The sequence below is a fragment of the Esox lucius genome, chromosome 3 (genome assembly GCF_011004845.1).
Source record: "Esox lucius isolate fEsoLuc1 chromosome 3, fEsoLuc1.pri, whole genome shotgun sequence".
Taxonomy (NCBI): domain Eukaryota; kingdom Metazoa; phylum Chordata; class Actinopteri; order Esociformes; family Esocidae; genus Esox; species Esox lucius.
In genome coordinates, this window is record NC_047571.1 from 35,641,187 (window position 1) to 35,657,117 (window position 15,931).

At 40.9% G+C, this 15,931-nt stretch overlaps 11 non-coding genes across 11 annotated transcripts; all 11 read right to left on the reverse strand.

Annotated features, from left to right (window-relative positions):
- Positions 1-522: 522 nt before the first annotated feature.
- trnal-uaa lies at positions 523-605 on the reverse strand. The gene has a single exon. It is a non-coding gene; the product is annotated as a tRNA-Leu (tRNA).
- A 1,013-nt stretch (positions 606-1,618) lies between these two features.
- On the reverse strand, positions 1,619-1,701 carry trnal-uaa. Its single transcript has one exon. It is a non-coding gene; the product is annotated as a tRNA-Leu (tRNA).
- A 697-nt stretch (positions 1,702-2,398) lies between these two features.
- trnal-uaa lies at positions 2,399-2,481 on the reverse strand. The gene has a single exon. It is a non-coding gene; the product is annotated as a tRNA-Leu (tRNA).
- A 1,269-nt stretch (positions 2,482-3,750) lies between these two features.
- trnal-uaa lies at positions 3,751-3,833 on the reverse strand. Its single transcript has one exon. It is a non-coding gene; the product is annotated as a tRNA-Leu (tRNA).
- A 951-nt stretch (positions 3,834-4,784) lies between these two features.
- Positions 4,785-4,867, reverse strand: trnal-uaa. The gene has a single exon. It is a non-coding gene; the product is annotated as a tRNA-Leu (tRNA).
- Positions 4,868-5,805: 938 nt separating this feature from the next.
- Positions 5,806-5,888, reverse strand: trnal-uaa. Its single transcript has one exon. It is a non-coding gene; the product is annotated as a tRNA-Leu (tRNA).
- A 147-nt stretch (positions 5,889-6,035) lies between these two features.
- trnal-uaa lies at positions 6,036-6,118 on the reverse strand. Its single transcript has one exon. It is a non-coding gene; the product is annotated as a tRNA-Leu (tRNA).
- Positions 6,119-6,908: 790 nt separating this feature from the next.
- On the reverse strand, positions 6,909-6,991 carry trnal-uaa. Its single transcript has one exon. It is a non-coding gene; the product is annotated as a tRNA-Leu (tRNA).
- Positions 6,992-7,781: 790 nt separating this feature from the next.
- On the reverse strand, positions 7,782-7,864 carry trnal-uaa. The gene has a single exon. It is a non-coding gene; the product is annotated as a tRNA-Leu (tRNA).
- Positions 7,865-8,653: 789 nt separating this feature from the next.
- trnal-uaa lies at positions 8,654-8,736 on the reverse strand. The gene has a single exon. It is a non-coding gene; the product is annotated as a tRNA-Leu (tRNA).
- A 775-nt stretch (positions 8,737-9,511) lies between these two features.
- On the reverse strand, positions 9,512-9,594 carry trnal-uaa. The gene has a single exon. It is a non-coding gene; the product is annotated as a tRNA-Leu (tRNA).
- Between the last annotated feature and the right edge of the window lie 6,337 nt (positions 9,595-15,931).

Below are 15,931 nucleotides of genomic sequence, written 5' to 3' on the forward strand. Positions count from 1 at the left end.
TGAGTCCATTGGATGTCAAGTCCAGCGCCTTCCCCACTCAGACTTCCAGGTTGGCTCGGGGTCAACCACTTTTCAAACCTGTTTTCTAGTACTAGAATTGAAATACTGACAATCTCAACCAATCAGCCATCCTGGTTGGTCGGATCCTGTAGTGCTTTTCAAACCAGTTATCTTTGTATTGGAATTGAAATACTTGCATTTTAAGCAAATTGATGGCGGAAGCTTTAAGGGCAGTTTGTGTCGATATATTGAAAAGAATAGAAAGATATTAGCAAGTCAAACGGTAAGACACTACAAGGAGTAGGGTTCAAACCCACAAGGACTTGAGTCCATTGGATCTTAAGTCCAACGCCTTAAACACTCGGCCATCCTGGTCAGCGCGGGAAAGATTACTTTTCAAACCAGTTATCTTTGTATTGGAATTGAAATACTTGCATTTTAAGCAAATTGAAGGCGGAAGCTTTGAGCGCAGTTTAAGTGTTGATTTATAGAAAGAAACAAGCAAGTCAAATTGGAAGACAGTACCAGGAGTGGGGTTCGAACCCACGAGGACATGAGTCCATTGGATCTTAAGTCCAACGCCTTAACCACTCGGCCATCCTGGTTGGCTCCGGAATGTTTACTTTTCAAACCTGTTTTCTAGTACTGGAATTGAAATACCAACATGAATTAAACCACTCAGCCAACATGGTTGGTCGGATCCAGTGGCGCTTTTCAAACCAGTTATCTTTGTATTGGAATTGAAATACTTGCATATTAAGCAAATTGATGGCGGATGCTTTAACTGCAGTTTAAGTGTTGATTTATAGAAAGATATTAGCAAGTCAAATGACAAGACACTACCAGGAGTGGGGTTCGAACTCACCAGGAGATGAGTCCATTGGATGTCAAGTCCAGAGCCTTCCCCACTCAGACTTCCAGGTTGGCTCGGAGTCAACCACTTTTCAAACAAGTTATCATTGTATTGAAATTCTCACATTTCAAGCAAATGGATGGCGGATGCTTTAACTGCAGTTTAAGTGTTGATTTATAGAAAGATATTAGCAAGTCAAACGACAAGACACTACCAGGAGTGGGGTTCGAACTCACCAGGAGATGAGCCCATTGGATGTCAAGTCCAGCGCCTTCCCCACTCAGACTTCCAGGTTGGCTCGGGGTCAACCACTTTTCAAACCTGTTTTCTAGTACTAGAATTGAAATACTGACAATCTCAACCAATCAGCCATCCTGGTTGGTCGGATCCTGTAGTGCTTTTCAAACCAGTTATCTTTGTATTGGAATTGAAATACTTGCATTTTAAGCAAATTGATGGCGGAAGCTTTAAGGGCAGTTTGTGTCGATATATTGAAAAGAATAGAAAGATATTAGCAAGTCAAACGGTAAGACACTACAAGGAGTAGGGTTCAAACCCACAAGGACTTGAGTCCATTGGATCTTAAGTCCAACGCCTTAAACACTCGGCCATCCTGGTCAGCGCGGGAAAGATTACTTTTCAAACCAGTTATCTTTGTATTGGAATTGAAATACTTGCATTTTAAGCAAATTGAAGGCGGAAGCTTTGAGCGCAGTTTAAGTGTTGATTTATAGAAAGAAACAAGCAAGTCAAATTGGAAGACAGTACCAGGAGTGGGGTTCGAACCCACGAGGACATGAGTCCATTGGATCTTAAGTCCAACGCCTTAACCACTCGGCCATCCTGGTTGGCTCCGGAATGTTTACTTTTCAAACCTGTTTTCTAGGACTGGAATTGAAATACCAACATGAATTAAACCACTCAGCCATCCTGGTTGGTCGGATCCAGTGGCGCTTTTCAAACCAGTTATCTTTGTATTGGAATTGAAATACTTGCATATTAAGCAAATTGATGGCGGATGCTTTAACTGCAATTTAAGTGTTGATTTATAGAAAGATATTAGCAAGTCAAACGACAAGACACTACCAGGAGTGGGGTTCGAACTCACCAGGAGATGAGTCCATTGGATGTCAAGTCCAGCGCCTTCCCCACTCAGACTTCCAGGTTGGCTCGGGGTCAACCACTTTTCAAACAAGTTATCATTGTATTGAAATTCTCGCATTTCAAGCAAATGGATGGCGGATGCTTTAACTGCAGTTTGTGTCGATATATTGAAAAGAATAGAAAGATATTAGCAAGTCAAACGGTAAGACACTACAAGGAGTAGGGTTCAAACCCACAAGGACTTGAGTCCATTGGATCTTAAGTCCAACGCCTTAAACACTCGGCCATCCTGGTCAGCGCGGGAAAGATTACTTTTCAAACCAGTTATCTTTGTATTGGAATTGAAATACTTGCATTTTAAGCAAATTGAAGGCGGAAGCTTTGAGCGCAGTTTAAGTGTTGATTTATAGAAAGAAACAAGCAAGTCAAATTGGAAGACAGTACCAGGAGTGGGGTTCGAACCCACGAGGACATGAGTCCATTGGATCTTAAGTCCAACGCCTTAACCACTCGGCCATCCTGGTTGGCTCCGGAATGTTTACTTTTCAAACCTGTTTTCTAGTACTGGAATTGAAATACCAACATGAATTAAACCACTCAGCCATCCTGGTTGGTCGGATCCAGTGGCGCTTTTCAAACCAGTTATCTTTGTATTGGAATTGAAATACTTGCATATTAAGCAAATTGATGGCAGATGCTTTAACTGCAGTTTAAGTGTTGATTTATAGAAAGATATTAGCAAGTCAAACGACAAGACACTACCAGGAGTGGGGTTCGAACTCACCAGGAGATGAGCCCATTGTAAACAAGTTATCATTGTATTGGAATTCTCGCATTTCAAGCAAATGGATGGCGGATGCTTTAACTGCAGTTTAAGTGTTGATTTATAGAAAGATATTAGCAAGTCAAACGACAAGACACTACCAGGAGTGGGGTTCGAACTCACCAGGAGACGAGTCCATTGGATGTCAAGTCCAGTGCCTTCCCCACTCAGACTTCCAGGTTGGCTCGGGGTCAACCACTTTTCAAACCTGTTTTCTAGTACTAGAATTGAAATACTGACAATCTCAACCAATCAGCCATCCTGGTTGGTCGGATCCTGTAGTGCTTTTCAAACCAGTTATCTTTGTATTGGAATTGAAAAACTTGCATTTTAAGCAAATTGATGGCGGAAGCTTTAAGGGCAGTTTGTGTCAATATATTGAAAAGAATAGAAAGATATTAGCAAGTCAAACGGTAAGACACTACAAGGAGTAGAGTTCAAACCCACAAGGACATGAGTCCATTGGATCTTAAGTCCAACGCCTTAACCACTCGGCTATCCTGGTTGGCTCCGGAAAGTTTACTTTTCAAACCTGTTTTCTAGTACTGGAATTGAAATACCAACATGAATTAAATCACTCAGCCATCCTGGTTGGTCGGATCCAGTAGTGCTTTTCAAACCAGTTATCTTTGTATTGGAATTGAAATACTTGCATATTAAGCAAATTGATGGCAGATGCTTTAACTGCAGTTTAAGTGTTGATTTATAGAAAGATATTAGCAAGTCAAACGACAAGACACTACAAGGAGTAGGGTTCAAACCCACAAGGACTTGAGTCCATTGGATCTTAAGTCCAACGCCTTAAACACTCGGCCATCCTGGTCAGCGCGGGAAAGATTACTTTTCAAACCAGTTATCTTTGTATTGGAATTGAAATACTTGCATTTTAAGCAAATTGAAGGCGGAAGCTTTGAGCGCAGTTTAAGTGTTGATTCATAGAAAGAAACAAGCAAGTCAAATTGGAAGACAGTACCAGGAGTGGGGTTCGAACCCACGAGGACATGAGTCCATTGGATCTTAAGTCCAACGCCTTAACCACTAGGCCATCCTGGTTGGCTCCGGAATGTTTACTTTTCAAACCTGTTTTCTAGTACTGGAATTGAAATACCAACATGAATTAAACCACTCAGCCATCCTGGTTGGTCGGATCCAGTGGCGCTTTTCAAACCAGTTATCTTTGTATTGGAATTGAAATACTTGCATATTAAGCAAATTGATGGCGGATGCTTTAACTGCAGTTTAAGTGTTGATTTATAGAAAGATATTAGCAAGTCAAACGACAAGACACTACCAGGAGTGGGGTTCGAACTCACCAGGAGATGAGCCCATTGTAAACAAGTTATCATTGTATTGGAATTCTCGCATTTCAAGCAAATGGATGGCGGATGCTTTAACTGCAGTTTAAGTGTTGATTTATAGAAAGATATTAGCAAGTCAAACGACAAGACACTACCAGGAGTGGGGTTCGAACTCACCAGGAGACGAGTCCATTGGATGTCAAGTCCAGTGCCTTCCCCACTCAGACTTCCAGGTTGGCTCGGGGTCAACCACTTTTCAAACCTGTTTTCTAGTACTAGAATTGAAATACTGACAATCTCAACCAATCAGCCATCCTGGTTGGTCGGATCCTGTAGTGCTTTTCAAACCAGTTATCTTTGTATTGGAATTGAAATACTTGCATTTTAAGCATATTGATGGCGGAAGCTTTAAGGGCAGTTTGTGTCGATATATTGAAAAGAATAGAAAGATATTAGCAAGTCAAACGGTAAGACACTACAAGGAGTAGGGTTCAAACCCACAAGGACTTGAGTCCATTGGATCTTAAGTCCAACGCCTTAAACACTCGGCCATCCTGGTCAGCGCGGGAAAGATTACTTTTCAAACCAGTTATCTTTGTATTGGAATTGAAATACTTGCATTTTAAGCAAATTGAAGGCGGAAGCTTTGAGCGCAGTTTAAGTGTTGATTTATAGAAAGAAACAAGCAAGTCAAATTGGAAGACAGTACCAGGAGTGGGGTTCGAACCCACGAGGACATGAGTCCATTGGATCTTAAGTCCAACGCCTTAACCACTCGGCCATCCTGGTTGGCTCCGGAATGTTTACTTTTTAAACCCCTTTTTCTAGTACTGGAATTGAAATACCAACATGAATTAAACCACTCAGCCATCCTGGTTGGTCGGATCCAGTGGCGCTTTTCAAACCAGTTATCTTTGTATTGGAATTGAAATACTTGCATATTAAGCAAATTGATGGCGGATGCTTTAACTGCAGTTTAAGTGTTGATTTATAGAAAGATATTAGCAAGTCAAACGACAAGACAATACCAGGAGTGGGGTTCGAACTCACCAGGAGATGAGTCCATTGGATGTCAAGTCCAGCGCCTTCCCCACTCAGACTTCCAGGTTGGCTCGGGGTCAACCACTTTTCAAACCTGTTTTCTAGTACTAGAATTGAAATACTGACAATCTCAACCAATCAGCCATCCTGGTTGGTCGGATCCTGGAGTGCTTTTCAAACAAGTTATCATTATATTGAAATTCTCGCATTTCAAGCAAATGGATGGCGGATGCTTTAACTGCAGTTTAAGTGTTGATTTATAGAAAGATATTAGCAAGTCAAACGACAAGACACTACCAGGAGTGGGGTTCGAACTCACCAGGAGATGAGCCCATTGTAAACAAGTTATCATTGTATTGGAATTCTCGCATTTCAAGCAAATGGATGGCGGATGCTTTAACTGCAGTTTAAGTGTTGATTTATAGAAAGATATTAGCAAGTCAAACGACAAGACACTACCAGGAGTGGGGTACAAACCAACAAGGACTTGAGTCCATTGGATCTTAAGTCCAACGCCTTAAACACTCGGCCATCCTGGTCAGCGCGGGAAAGATTACTTTTCAAACCAGTTATCTTTGTATTGGAATTGAAATACTTGCATTTTAAGCAAATTGAAGGCGGAAGCTTTGAGCGCAGTTTAAGTGTTGATTTATAGAAAGAAACAAGCAAGTCAAATTGGAAGACAGTACCAGGAGTGGGGTTCGAACCCACGAGGACATGAGTCCATTGGATCTTAAGTCCAACGCCTTAACCACTCGGCCATCCTGGTCAGCGCGGGAAAGATTACTTTTCAAACCAGTTATCTTTGTATTGGAATTGAAATACTTGCATTTTAAGCAAATTGAAGGCGGAAGCTTTGAGCGCAGTTTAAGTGTTGATTTATAGAAAGAAACAAGCAAGTCAAATTGGAAGACAGTACCAGGAGTGGGGTTCGAACCCACGAGGACATGAGTCCATTGGATCTTAAGTCCAACGCCTTAACCACTCGGCCATCCTGGTTGGCTCCGGAATGTTTACTTTTTAAACCCCTTTTTCTAGTACTGGAATTGAAATACCAACATGAATTAAATCACTCAGCCATCCTGGTTGGTCGGATCCAGTAGTGCTTTTCAAAACAGTTATATTTGTATTGGAATTGAAATACTTGCATATTAAGCAAATTGATGGCGGATGCTTTAACTGCAGTTTAAGTGTTGATTTATAGAAAGATATTAGCAAGTCAAACGACAAGACACTACCAGGAGTGGGGTTCGAACTCACCAGGAGATGAGTCCATTGGATGTCAAGTCCAGTGCCTTCCCCACTCAGACTTCCAGGTTGGCTCGGGGTCAACCACTTTTCAAACCTGTTTTCTAGTACTAGAATTGAAATACTGACAATCTCAACCAATCAGCCATCCTGGTTGGTCGGATCCTGTAGTGCTTTTCAAACCAGTTATCTTTGTATTGGAATTGAAATACTTGCATTTTAAGCATATTGATGGCGGAAGCTTTAAGGGCAGTTTGTGTCGATATATTGAAAAGAATAGAAAGATATTAGCAAGTCAAACGGTAAGACACTACAAGGAGTAGGGTTCAAACCCACAAGGACTTGAGTCCATTGGATCTTAAGTCCAACGCCTTAAACACTCGGCCATCCTGGTCAGCGCGGGAAAGATTACTTTTCAAACCAGTTATCTTTGTATTGGAATTGAAATACTTGCATTTTAAGCAAATTGAAGGCGGAAGCTTTGAGCGCAGTTTAAGTGTTGATTTATAGAAAGAAACAAGCAAGTCAAATTGGAAGACAGTACCAGGAGTGGGGTTCGAACCCACGAGGACATGAGTCCATTGGATCTTAAGTCCAACGCCTTAACCACTCGGCCATCCTGGTTGACTCCGGAATGTTTACTTTTTAAACCCCTTTTTCTAGTACTGGAATTGAAATACCAACATGAATTAAATCACTCAGCCATCCTGGTTGGTCGGATCCAGTAGTGCTTTTCAAAACAGTTATATTTGTATTGGAATTGAAATACTTGCATATTAAGCAAATTGATGGCGGATGCTTTAACTGCAGTTTAAGTGTTGATTTATAGAAAGATATTAGCAAGTCAAACGACAAGACACTACCAGGAGTGGGGTTCGAACTCACCAGGAGATGAGTCCATTGGATGTCAAGTCCAGTGCCTTCCCCACTCAGACTTCCAGGTTGGCTCGGGGTCAACCACTTTTCAAACCTGTTTTCTAGTACTAGAATTGAAATACTGACAATCTCAACCAATCAGCCATCCTGGTTGGTCGGATCCTGTAGTGCTTTTCAAACCAGTTATCTTTGTATTGGAATTGAAATACTTGCATTTTAAGCATATTGATGGCGGAAGCTTTAAGGGCAGTTTGTGTCGATATATTGAAAAGAATAGAAAGATATTAGCAAGTCAAACGGTAAGACACTACAAGGAGTAGGGTTCAAACCCACAAGGACTTGAGTCCATTGGATCTTAAGTCCAACGCCTTAAACACTCGGCCATCCTGGTCAGCGCGGGAAAGATTACTTTTCAAACCAGTTATCTTTGTATTGGAATTGAAATACTTGCATTTTAAGCAAATTGAAGGCGGAAGCTTTGAGCGCAGTTTAAGTGTTGATTTATAGAAAGAAACAAGCAAGTCAAATTGGAAGACAGTACCAGGAGTGGGGTTCGAACCCACGAGGACATGAGTCCATTGGATCTTAAGTCCAACGCCTTAACCACTCGGCCATCCTGGTTGGCTCCGGAAGGTTTACTTTTCAAACCTGTTTTCTAGTACTGGAATTGAAATACCAACATGAATTAAACCACTCAGCCATCCTGGTTGGTCGGATCCAGTGGCGCTTTTCAAACCAGTTATCTTTGTATTGGAATTGAAATACTTGCATATTAAGCAAATTGATGGCGGATGCTTTAACTGCAGTTTAAGTGTTGATTTATAGAAAGATATTAGCAAGTCAAACGACAAGACACTACCAGGAGTGGGGTTCGAACTCACCAGGAGATGAGTCCATTGGATGTCAAGTCCAGCGCCTTCCCCACTCAGACTTCCAGGTTGGCTCGGGGTCAACCACTTTTCAAACCTGTTTTCTAGTACTAGAATTGAAATACTGACAATCTCAACCAATCAGCCATCCTGGTTGGTCGGATCCTGTAGTGCTTTTCAAACCAGTTATCTTTGTATTGGAATTGAAATACTTGCATTTTAAGCAAATTGATGGCGGAAGCTTTAAGGGCAGTTTGTGTCGATATATTGAAAAGAATAGAAAGATATTAGCAAGTCAAACGGTAAGACACTACAAGGAGTAGGGTTCAAACCCACAAGGACTTGAGTCCATTGGATCTTAAGTCCAACGCCTTAAACACTCGGCCATCCTGGTCAGCGCGGGAAAGATTACTTTTCAAACCAGTTATCTTTGTATTGGAATTGAAATACTTGCATTTTAAGCAAATTGAAGGCGGAAGCTTTGAGCGCAGTTTAAGTGTTGATTTATAGAAAGAAACAAGCAAGTCAAATTGGAAGACAGTACCAGGAGTGGGGTTCGAACCCACGAGGACATGAGTCCATTGGATCTTAAGTCCAACGCCTTAACCACTCGGCCATCCTGGTTGGCTCCGGAAGGTTTACTTTTCAAACCTGTTTTCTAGTACTGGAATTGAAATACCAACATGAATTAAACCACTCAGCCATCCTGGTTGGTCGGATCCAGTGGCGCTTTTCAAACCAGTTATCTTTGTATTGGAATTGAAATACTTGCATATTAAGCAAATTGATGGCGGATGCTTTAACTGCAGTTTAAGTGTTGATTTATAGAAAGATATTAGCAAGTCAAACGACAAGACACTACCAGGAGTGGGGTTCGAACTCACCAGGAGATGAGTCCATTGGATGTCAAGTCCAGCGCCTTCCCCACTCAGACTTCCAGGTTGGCTCGGGGTCAACCACTTTTCAAACCTGTTTTCTAGTACTAGAATTGAAATACTGACAATCTCAACCAATCAGCCATCCTGGTTGGTCGGATCCTGGAGTGCTTTTCAAACAAGTTATCATTGTATTGAAATTCTCGCATTTCAAGCAAATGGATGGCGGATGCTTTAACTGCAGTTTAAGTGTTGATTTATAGAAAGATATTAGCAAGTCAAACGACAAGACACTACCAGGAGTGGGGTACAAACCAACAAGGACTTGAGTCCATTGGATCTTAAGTCCAACGCCTTAAACACTCGGCCATCCTGGTCAGCGCGGGAAAGATTACTTTTCAAACCAGTTATCTTTGTATTGGAATTGAAATACTTGCATTTTAAGCAAATTGAAGGCGGAAGCTTTGAGCGCAGTTTAAGTGTTGATTTATAGAAAGAAACAAGCAAGTCAAATTGGAAGACAGTACCAGGAGTGGGGTTCGAACCCACGAGGACATGAGTCCATTGGATCTTAAGTCCAACGCCTTAACCACTCGGCCATCCTGGTTGGCTCCGGAATGTTTACTTTTCAAACCTGTTTTCTAGTACTGGAATTGAAATACCAACATGAATTAAACCACTCAGCCATCCTGGTTGGTCGGATCCAGTGGCGCTTTTCAAACCAGTTATCTTTGTATTGGAATTGAAATTCTCGCATTTCAAGCAAATGGATGGCGGATGCTTTAACTGCAGTTTAAGTGTTGATTTATAGAAAGATATTAGCAAGTCAAACGACAAGACACTACCAGGAGTGGGGTTCGAACTCACCAGGAGATGAGTCCATTGGATGTCAAGTCCAGCGCCTTCCCCACTCAGACTTCCAGGTTGGCTCGGGGTCAACCACTTTTCAAACCTGTTTTCTAGTACTAGAATTGAAATACTGACAATCTCAACCAATCAGCCATCCTGGTTGGTCGGATCTTGTAGTGCTTTTCAAACAAGTTATCTTTGTATTGGAATTGAAATACTTGCATTTTAAGCAAATTGATGGCGGAAGCTTTAAGGGCAGTTTGTGTCGATTTATAGAAAGAAATGAGCAAGTCAAACGGTAAGACACTACAAGGAGTAGGGTTCAAACCCACAAGGACTTGAGTCCATTGGATCTTAAGACCACCGCCTTAAACACTCTGCCATTCTGGTTGGCTCCGCAATGTTTACTTTTCAAACCTTTTTTCTAGTACTGGAATTGAAATACCAACATGAATTAAACCACTCAGCCATCCTGGTTGGTCGGATCCTGGAGTGCTTTTCAATCAAGTAATCATCGTATTGAAATTCACGCATTTTAAGCAAATTGATGAGAGAGACAACAACAAGCCAGTGACTCTTTCCCCGAAAGGCATTGGAGGGAAGAGTTACTGGCTGTGGCAGCAAGGGTGGACAGTATCAAGCCTTCTGGTCACCTTCACGCCCCTGGGCCAGTCTACACCTAATCATAAACTGTGCTGTAGAGATTAGTTTTTAGTAGAAACTTGAATGTTTACACTGAGTTCGGATTTCTAACCACAACTGGCAGATCATTCCACAGTATTGGAGCTCTATGAGAAAAGGCCCTGCCTCCGGCTGTTTGTTTAGAAATTCTAGGTACAATTATCTTGCGATCTTGCGATCTAAGGTTACATGTAGGTAAGTATGGCTGGATCATTTCAGCAAGGTAAGTAGGAGCAAGTCCATGTATTGATTTATAGGTTAACAGTAAAACCTTAAAATCAGCCCTAACCCTAACAGGCAGCCAGTGTAAGGACGCCAGGACAGGAGTAATGTGTTCAATTTTTTTTGTTCTAATTAGGATTCTAGGAGCCGTGTGCAGCACTAATTGAAGTTTATTTATTGATTTGTCAGGGTAACCGGAAAGAAGAGCATTGCAGTAATCTAGTCTAGAAGTAATGAAAGCATGGATTAGTTTTTCTGCATCAGTTTTTGATAGAAAGTTTCTGATTTTTGCAATGTTTCAAAGATGAAAATAAGCAAATCTTGAGACATTTTATATGTTCTTAAAAGGAGAGGTCAGGGTCAAGGGTAACACCAAGGTTTCTTACAGTTTTTTGGCATACGACCATGCAGCCGTCGAGGTTCACAGTGAGATCTGCTAATAAAACTCTTGGGTCCTAAAACGAGCATTTATGTTTTTCTTTAAAAGCAAGAAGTTCTCTGTCATCCACTTCCTAAGCTGAAACCCATGCTTCCAAAGCAGCTAATTTTGGGGCTTCTCCATGCTTCATTGAAATATATAACTGTGTGTCATCAGCATAACAGTGAAAATTTACACTGTGATTTTGGATTACATCCCCCAGAGGCAGCATATATAGTAAGAACAATAATGGGCCCAGAACCGAGCCTTGAGGAACACCAAAGCATACATTTGACTTGTCAGTCTCTCTAAGAGAAGGGAGTGGTCAATAGTGTAAAAAGCAGCACTAAGATCAAGAAGCAAAAGGACGGATGCGGAACCTTTGTCTGAGGCCATTAGAAGGTCATTTGTTACCGTCACGAGTGCAGTCTCAGTACTATGATGAGATCTGAAACCGGACTGGGGCGTTTCATAAATGTTATTTGTCTTCAGGAAGGCATTCAGTTGAGAGGAACGGGAGGGATCCAGATTAAATTTTTAGGGAGTTTTGTACACATCCGGAGGTTTTATTATCTTCAACATTGGCTGACCTAGCACAGGAAATAGCTCCTTAAGTAATTTTGTTGGAATCGGGTCTAGCTGACAGTTTGTGGGTTTAGAACTCATAACAAATGTAGTGAATGTGTCTTGACACATGGTCAGGGAGGTTCAGGACATTCTCAGGACAACTGAGATTTTGTGGACCATAACTATTTACGGAGGAGTCAGTTATTTATTTTCTAATGGTGATGATCTTTTCATCAAAGTAGTTCATGTATTCATTACAACTAAAGTGAAGACCCACTTCAATTGTTGAGCGTTGCTTTTTTGTTAACTTTGCGACTGTTTGGAAGATACTTTTTTTATTGTTTTTGTTCACCTCAATCAGGTTGGAGAAATAAGCTGATCGAGCAGACGTGAGTGAATTTCGGTATTGTAGTGTACTGTCTATCCAGGCTAGTCTGAATACTTTCGCTCCAATTTTCTGGAGGCTTGCTTAAGTGCTCTAGTATTGTCTGTGTACCAGGGAGCAAGTATCTTGTTGCGTATTTCTTTTGTTTTTAGTGGTGCAACCGTATCTAATGTATTTCGCAGTGTTGAGTTTAGATCCTCGATTTGATCGTTTACAGATTTATTTACTCGGTCGTTAATGAGCGAACTTGTAAGAATATCAAGGAATTTATTTGTAGTCCAAAAATGTATAGTACAGCTTTTAAAACTCATTGTTTGCGGAGCAAGTGGATTTCTTCTTTTGACTGTAAATGTAATAAGACAGTGAACCGATAATCCAGGATTTTGGGGAGGAAATTATTAGATCTACAATATCTATGTCTTGTGACAGGACTACATCTAAGGTATGATTGTGTCAGTGCGTTGGACCTGAGACATGTTGGATTAAACCCATTGAGTCAATTATGGCTTCAAAGGCTTTTTGAAGAGGATCATTTAACTTTTCCATATGAATATTTAAATCGCCAAACATTTGAATACTATCTGCCATGACTACAAGGTTAGACAAGAATTCTGGAAACTCACTGAGGAACATTGTGTATGGCCCGAGGGTCCTAAAAATAGTAGCCATGTAAAACGATTTATCGGCCTGGTTAACTTTCATGAGTAAAACTTTGAAAGAATGAAAACCAGTGATGTGTTTATGAGTACATTTATATTTACTGTCATAAATATTAGCAACACCCCCTCCTTTTCAGGATGCACGAGGGATATGATCACTAGTATAGCCAGGAGGAGAGGCCTCATTTAAGGCAATGAATTCCTCAGGCTTTAGCCACCTTTCACATAAACCAATAACATCTAGTTTATTGGTTCATGTGAGTTTGTCAATGTTCCTAAATAAAAGAAGAGCACCACTCTAGCTAGGATGGAGTCCGTCGCTCCTCAGTAGATCAGGCCTGGTCCTATTTCTGGGAGAGTCCCAAAAAGAGAGCCAGTTATCTACAAAACTCTACCTCCTGTGACAGGCAGAACTCCGTTTTCAGCCAGCAATTAAGTTGCACAAGTCTGCTGTAGAACTCATCACTACCCCTAGCTGGGAGGGGGCCAGAGACAATAACTCGATGCCAACACATCTTAGCTAGTTTACACGCTGATGCTATGTTCTGCTTTGTAACCTCCGACTTTTTAATCCTAATGTCGTTGGTGCCAACGTGAATAACAATATCTCTGTACTTTCTATACTTGCCAGTTTTAGACTTCGCTAGCACCAGCCCCAGATTTGCGGCTACGTCAGTGGCTCTGCCGCCCGGTAAACAGTGTACGATCGCCGGCTGATTCTTTAGTCTAATACTGCGTGTAATGGAATCGCCGATGACTCAAGTTTTTAGTTTTTCAAGGCCACCGGTAGAACATGCCTGCCGATCATTCCCCTCCGAAGATGGCTCGGGCCTTTGACTCCGACTCCAGTGGGGAAAACCAGTTGAAAGTCCCAGTTGGATTTAGCAACGATTCACGTTTAACTGGTCGACGGCATTTCACCTCAGTGACCAAGGGAAAGTTCTTGCCCGGCTGCAGGAGCTGTGACGGGGGGCTATCAAGACTATCTTTTCTTCCTGGTGGCACAGACAGTTGTTCCATTTCTACACTAACATAATCCTTGCCTGACATTTGCGTCAGAAGCCGAGCCTCTGCTTTACCTGAAGACGATAGTTCTCCTCCGTGTTGTAGCTACACCAATTACAGTGATAAGGCATTTTAATGATACTTAGCCTTGGGTGTTCAGGGGTGAGTAGTTCTGTTAATTATGTCTAAAAAGAGTCCCGTTGTATTAACTATTGTATTACAATATTTTAGTTGGTAACGTAACGGATTACAGTGACTGTTTATTTAATTTTTTTACTTGTAATCTGTTACTCCCCAACACTGATGATAGGCAACAGGCCCACCTGACGTTATATCTTTTTCAGACAGGAATTATTTAGAATATTAGGCAACTGTTTGTTATAAAGCTGTAACATTGCACTGCCTTCAAGATAAAACATGATATGGAATTTATCACTATATTTGAGGAGAAAAGGTGTGACAGGAAGCACTTATAGCGGATGATTGCGTTTGATGTAGCCAACTGAACTCTGTCCATATAGGTAGGCCATGTGATTCTGCTTGCTTTGCATCTCAGAAAATTGCGTTTATTGGTTATTTGCGTTTGCATTGGCTACTGACAGCAGGAAGGAATGATGGAGAAAGCCTATAATGCAGTTTAAGTGTTGATATGAGTCTTCATATTAAACTCAAGAACTTTATAAAAAGGAGCGTTGGAACCGATTTTTGGGGGGTTGATTGGAGTTTAAGTCAAATACCTTAACCACTCAGCCATCCTGGTTGGTCCGCAATGCACTTCTATGAACAAAGCATATACTGTAATTTAAACACCTAAGCAGGGAAAGAAGCTTTTATATCAAACTAAAGGTTAAACCAGGGCTGGAACCTAGGGCATGTGAAGATTGGATTTGAGGTCCAAAGCCTTAACCTCTCCACCATCCAGATGAGCTGCCATAACCCCTCTTTTCAAACCAGTTGTCACAGTATTTTAACTCAATGACAAGAATATTTGAAGGTCGGTTCATGAAATAAATGCTGGACAAAGCTTTAACTGGGATTTATTGAAAGCAATGACGATGTCAAACAGTCTTTACCAGGAGTCCATTGGATCTCAAATCCAAGGGACTAACCTGGTGGCTTTGTTTCCTAACTCATATAAAGCTACCCCCCCCCCCCCCATCTGAATAAAAAAAAAAAATGAAAGTAATATTCGAGGCAGGGTTTATGAAATATACGCCACAGGATTGATGGAAAAAGCCTATAATGCGTTAACAATGTAGTTTTGCAGAAATAAATGATCAAACTGATGTTTGTTACCTCAAGTGGGGTTCCATTTTCAGTGAGGACATGAGTCCATTGGATCTTAAGTCTTAACTTCTTGGCCATCCTGGTTGCCCTGCAAATTATTTATTTACTAACCAGTTTTCCTTTTAGCTACATCTATTTTCTCTTCCTGTTTAGCTACATCTATTTTCTCTTCCTGTGTAGCTACATCTATTTTCTCTTCCTGTTTAACTACATCTATTTTCTCTTCCTGTTTAGCTACATCTATTTTCTGTTACTGTGCAGCTACATCTATTTTCTGTTCCTGTTTAGCTACATCTATTTTCTCTTCCTGTGTAGCTACATCTACTTTCTCTTCCTTTGTAGCTACATCTATTTTCTCTTCCTTTGTAGCTACATCTATTTTCTCTTCCTGTTTAGCTACATCTATTTTCTCTTCCTGTTTAGCTACATCTATTTTTTGTTACTGTGCAGCTACATCTATTTTCTCTTCCTGTTTAACTACATCTATTTTCTCTTCCTGTTTAGCTACATCTATTTTCTGTTACTGTGCAGCTACATCTATTTTCTGTTCCTGTTTAGCTACATCTATTTTCTCTTCCTGTGTAGCTACATCTATTTTCTCTTCCTGTTTAGCTACATCTATTTTCTGTTACTGTGCAGCTACATCTATTTTCTCTTCCTGTTTAGCTACATCTATTTTCTCTTCCTGTTTAGCTACATCTATTTTCTGTTACTGTGCAGTACATATATTTTTGTTCCTATGCCGCTGCCTCTGTTTTCTTTTTCCTTGTAGCTACAGTACATCTAGTTTCTGTTGAGCTACATCTATGTGCTGTTCCTGTTTAGCTACATTGTTTTCTGTTTCTGTGTAGCAACATCTACTTTCTTTTTC